This window comes from Humulus lupulus, chromosome 1 (genome assembly GCF_963169125.1).
Source record: "Humulus lupulus chromosome 1, drHumLupu1.1, whole genome shotgun sequence".
Classification (NCBI taxonomy): domain Eukaryota; kingdom Viridiplantae; phylum Streptophyta; class Magnoliopsida; order Rosales; family Cannabaceae; genus Humulus; species Humulus lupulus.
This window is the reverse complement of record NC_084793.1, coordinates 154,777,455-154,783,204: the sequence shown is the minus strand read 5'-3', so window position 1 is coordinate 154,783,204 and position 5,750 is coordinate 154,777,455. Positions and strand designations below refer to the sequence as shown.

Below are 5,750 nucleotides of genomic sequence, written 5' to 3'. Positions count from 1 at the left end.
CTCCGCCTGCAGAAGAAGAGTGTATTATTGTTCTCTTAGTGCTTGTGTGTACCACATTTGGAGAGCTAGAAATTCAACTTATTGGAAGCTTCAGGTGGCTTTAGTGGGTTGTGTAACTCAGAATATTAAAATTGAAGTTTGTAATAGATTTTGTTTGTTGTTTGAAAGAAAACTAGGAAAGGAGGATTTAGCATGGGTGAGGAAGTTACATTGTAATTAATTGTTTTGTGTTTGTTTTTATTTTAGAGGTTGGTGTCTCTGTATTTGATTGGTGTTTGTAAGTTGTTGTGCATAATACAAGCTTGCTGATTTACCAAAAAAAAAAAATGTGAGCTAATATATTAGTAGGGATGTCAATTTAACTCACAGGGTAGGGTCCCTGTGGGGACCCGCCACTATACCAAATATCTCATTCCATAACACGACCCGCCACTATACCAAATATCTCATTCCATAACACATGAATATAAGACTATTGGAAATGTATTATAGAATGGAATGTTAAAAAGCGGTAAAGTTAAAACTTAAAAACCACATGAAAAAAATGCGGCAACTTTTGAGAAAGCCCACTAAAATGTAAAGTAAAAAAAGAAGTCTTAGTTACTGATTTGAAAGAAGAAGATGAGAAGAATACTGTCAAAATCTTATCATTCCCCTTTTCACATCTAGCAGTCTCTCTCGACTCTAGCAATTCCACTATTTCTTTCTTGGAATCATTTTCATTGTTGTTTGGGTAAGTCATTTCTAAAAAATTCTCTCTCCTTGTTTTTATTTTCAAATGTTAGGGTTTTTCTTTCTTTAATTTATATCAACACATTTCAGGAAGAGTATCTATTTTGGCATTATAGATATGCTTCTCTCCTTTGGTCATCTCTTGCTTCTTACGTAGTCTATGTTGTCACAGGCTTCCCACTTGTCTTTATGTCACTGCTAATCACTTTGTTTCAAGGTATGTATCAATTCTTTTTCTGTGTTGCTCTGCCCTACTATCAATCACTTTGGTGTCTCTATTGTTTTAAGATCTTGGGCAACTAAGGTTTGGCATTTTTTTAAAAAATTTATTTTTTTTGTGATGGGGCTAATTTACATAAAAATCTTTTGGGGAAATGAGTTTTTGAGATAGTTTATTAGTGTAAATATTTAAAGACAAAAACTAAATGCTTCACATATGTTTGTTATTTTTCTTCATATACAACCGAGACAAATTAAAATACATATTAGAGAGAATATGTATATATATACAAATGATTGAATAAGTTAAATTAATTGGGATATATTTATAACTTGTCCAAATTTTTAAGACTTCTAGATGACCTTGGAAAGTTTCACTGCAATCATAAAAGTTGATTTAATTTGAATAAACACTATTGACTATCGTAAAAGTGAATTGTTTACCACTTGAGGAAGAGTGTTTATTTTATATCATTGTTTGCAAAGTTAGATGTAGTAGCATGTTATATGAATATGTTTATATTACAGAATAGACAAAATAAATCTTAAATTAAAATTTTGTGTATTTTCAGGTGGCAGCAAGAACAACATAGTCCTAAGTTGTACAATGATTTTTTATACCAACCAGGACACAAGACCATGATAAGATCACCCCAAATTTAACCATTTTTTTTAATTCCACACTTGAGTACTACTTGTCATTCTTTCTCTATTTTTAAAACCCAAAGGCTCCTTTTTTTTTTAGCTTTTGATGACTCTCTTTATATATAGCCTCTTAAAACCTTGACAATGTATTATAGCGCTAACAGAAAGAGTCTATCATTTCCTTCATTATTGGTCGATGGCCTTTTATAAGTAGCTGATTTTTTTTTAACAATGTTTGTTGTGTCTTTCTTTTACTTGTATATGGATTTAAACATATAAGTTTTTTTTTACTAGTGGAATGTATTGTATAATGATTGACATAGTAGAAGAAAGTTATGCAAATGTATTTGTTTACTTGTTACAATATGTATATATATATCCACAAACAAACATGTACTTTCTCATCTTTGTTTTTTTTCTTATAAATAAGGAGACGTAAGGGAAAGGTAAGGATTTAAGTTGTTGCCCGAAGGTAATCTTCTCTAGGAGAGAAGTAATCTGTCCAAGTGCCCGAAAAATATATAAATTGATGTATTTTGTCATCACTTTGAATGAACTTACTCCTAGAATGAAGGTCATTTCATATTTCATTAACTCTCTTGGTTTGAAATTTTACAATGGAATGTGTTTTATAATTCTTGTGGAACCATGTTATAATCCGTAATTACATTATTGTCATGATTACTTTGGTTAGTTTTTGGTGAAATAGATTCAATTGTTTACAAATCTCATGTGAGAAACTTAATTATTGTTGTCTCTGTTCAATTTTTTTCCTGTGCCAATTTTTTTGTTGGTGTTATTTGGGTTCAAATTATCAATCCAACTTTAAAACTTCTTTGTTTTATTCTCTGTTCGTTGACTGTTTTTACTTTATTTGTATTTAGATTTTCATTCTTTTTATGTTCACACAAAATCAATTAACGAGGGAGTCAAGAAGAAATTGAGCATTTGTTCTTTTGGCATGATTCAATGAAAAATCATGGAAACATGAGATATTATGAAACTAGGTTACATTGTATCACCATTCCTTCCAGACGCTTTTACAGCTTATTGGAGTTTCATATGTTTATATGCATATTTTTTAGCTATCTATGCAACATATATTATGTTGTCTTGGATATAAATATATATCAAACTGCATCCATATGCTCTGGTTTGGCTATATGCTTATAGCTCATTGGAGTTCCATATGCTTACAACAAAGAAATATTGGTAGAACTAGGCATTTATGTGAAAAGCTAATGGAGATTCGTTGTTTGAAGCATGGGATGTACATGATGAAAGTGGAAATGCATTTACCCTAGAGTGCTTACAAATTCCACTGAAACCTGTTTCAATTCTTCCTCCATAGAAATTGTTACGAGCTACAGATACTTTTTATAGAATCTTTCTTTTTAGTTTGTTTCATAATACCATAGTTATGCACGCTTGCTACTTTTTTAGAGAATTCAACCAAAGTAAAACAATATTCTTTTTTAATACTTAATTTGTTATCTACTAGAACATTTTTCAAGAAATAAATAGATAAGAGAAGGTGACTATTTTATTTAGTTAACTAGCTAACAACTAACACTAATCTAGCTCATTCTCCCTACCCGTGCACTTGTCTTTTCACTTTGATCAAAGCATAGCTTCAACATGTCTAATGTGTACACATGTCCTTTTTAAGTCAACTACATCTACATGCATAACAAATAAAATAAGCATTTATAACCATACACTTGACTTTATCTAGCATGCTTTTATCACCTTATTCTTAAGGCATAATTAACTCTTCCAATTAACCAGAGGCCTAATAATATAACATGATCATATAAACACATGCAACCTAAGTGATCTCTTTTATTTTGAAAGAAAAAAATATTAATCTTATTCATTAACCACACATTTTGAGATGAAAACTATTTCAAGCTATTCATCCTTTTTTTTTTTTTTATAAGTTAATACTTTTATTTTTTTAAAATCGCAATTACATGTTTTAAGTTGTGGTACTCTATCATAGTAATCATCTAAAGTAGGTGAAATTATTTTAATATAGTTGAAATTGTGAGTCATAATTTATGTTTGCCTTGTATTGTTTCTTGGTTTACTACTGTTGTCTGCATTTTTTTATGTGTGTTTATAAATTGTTGATAATTTGAGGTTGTAATTAAATTGGTCATTTAAAGTCTTAAATTATCATATGAAATGTGGTTAGATCATTTCAGATAGGTTGATTTGATAAAAAAAAAAAGTATTGAGACGGGTAGAAATTCGATGTTCTTCCTTTACTTATATCAATTTAGAAACCAGAAAAACAAATGGCACACTTGTTCACGAGTTACCTAAAAAATGGTCTCATTTCTCTCTTAACCATATTCTGGCATTTATCCATTTCTTTTATGACAACTAGATAATTATATATCTATACACTTACTTGTTGATGTAATTTGTTTCACTACAAATCGGTTTTGCAATTAATTTTAATACAATTCTTAATTTCAGCATGTAGTTATTTTCGTATGATACCTTTTGTTATCACTATTGATAAATAAAGAGTGAATTTAATCCAATTTTAGGTTCTATTGCTTGTTTTCTCTATTTTGGGCTTTTGCGATTGTATGCACTCCTAGTTTTCCATCATGTTCTAAGTATTTCAATTTTTATTTCATTTGGTTAATCCTTTCTCTCTAAATTTTAAACTCCTTTAATTTGTTTATTTTAATAAATTTGCAACCGAGCATATTCCTTCAACTTCTTTTTCTTTCTCTAATCACTAATTATAATGAGTTGTATCATATTGTGTTTGGTAATGACTTTAGACTAAACATGTTTTGGTTCTATAGAGAACAGGAAGATGTGGAAACATATGAAATAAGTATGTGTCTCTATGCCATTTGGGATCCTTTGTCGTGCACCACAAATATTAAAAGACTATACTATAGGAGTTGTTGCCTTCTATATTATTTATCACCATCAAGTGGTTATTATCATAAAAAAATTCTCTTCATCTTCAAATAACTTAGCATTTAATCACTATGGAAGTCAGAACAAGACTAATTGTTGTAATTTTATTCAAAATGACTTGATTGAGGTCTTTAAAATCAAATAATTTATTTCATTAACTTTGTACACTTCTTTTTACATGTTCATATATAATTTATTTTGTAATACAATTTAGAAGCCAAACACAAGGCTAAATATTTTAGTTTAATTCAAATGATTAATAAAAAAAAATTATTTATATTATATTGCTTTGCTTTAAGTATCATTTTTACCAGTGTTATATAAGCTTATATGCATCATATTAGCTAACACATGCAAAATATTTTGTATAATACAAAAAATGTGTTATAATAAAAATTACTATAATACTATTTTATAAGGGAAATTTGACTTTTTATGCTTAATAGGGGGTTGTAATTAAAAAAAATGCTAGGCATTTTTATCATTACAAAATAATGGCAAAACTTTTTACAGTACCCAAAATGCCCCTGTCATAAAAACATTTCCCCCACTTTTGATTCTCCTCTCTCTCTCCATTATCTCATTCTCTCTCTCTCCGTTCATCTCTCCCCCTCGATACCCATCGAGAACCATCGAACCCAATAGGAGAAGCTTGTCTCACCGCCGTCGAACCACTGTCTGGCCTTCGTTGAAGCACTTCTCCGTTGAACCTCTGAAGCACCGAGACCCTGAAGCACAACCCCTCCGTCTCGTCGAAGCACCAAGACCCTGAGACCCCTCTGCCCTCATTGAAGCACAACCCCTCTGCCGAGGTCGACCACGTCTCTTCTCCTCCACCTCCGTCGAGGTCCTTCGCATCTCTTCTCCTCCTTATAAAATCACAAAGGTGAAGGTCGATTTCCCTTGATTTTTATTTTTTTATTTTTTTGTTTGAATGTTGTATACTTTACGTGTGTGAGCATATTGATCTGATTTTTTTGAGTATTTTGGAATGGGTATGTTAAATATCGAGTGTGAGCTTTTGCTTTGTTTATTTGATGTTGCTCGATGGTTTGATGGGCATCGTTGGGGGGTTCGATGAGCATCGATGGGTAGGCATTTAGGGGGTTCGATGCATACTCGATGGTTGTTAGACGGCGCTCGATGCATGCTCAATTGGGTTCGATAGGTTAGGTCATTTGGGGTTTTAGGTTTATGCTTCTGTGATT

The 5,750-nt window shown here is 31.0% G+C and overlaps 1 long non-coding RNA gene across 1 annotated transcript; it reads left to right on the top strand.

The window, feature by feature from the left end:
* Window positions 1-635: 635 nt before the first annotated feature.
* On the top strand, window positions 636-1,941 carry LOC133820943 (uncharacterized). The gene is made up of 3 exons (XR_009887230.1): window positions 636-733; window positions 905-949; window positions 1,524-1,941. It is a non-coding gene; the product is annotated as an uncharacterized LOC133820943 (long non-coding RNA).
* Window positions 1,942-5,750: the final 3,809 nt, after the last annotated feature.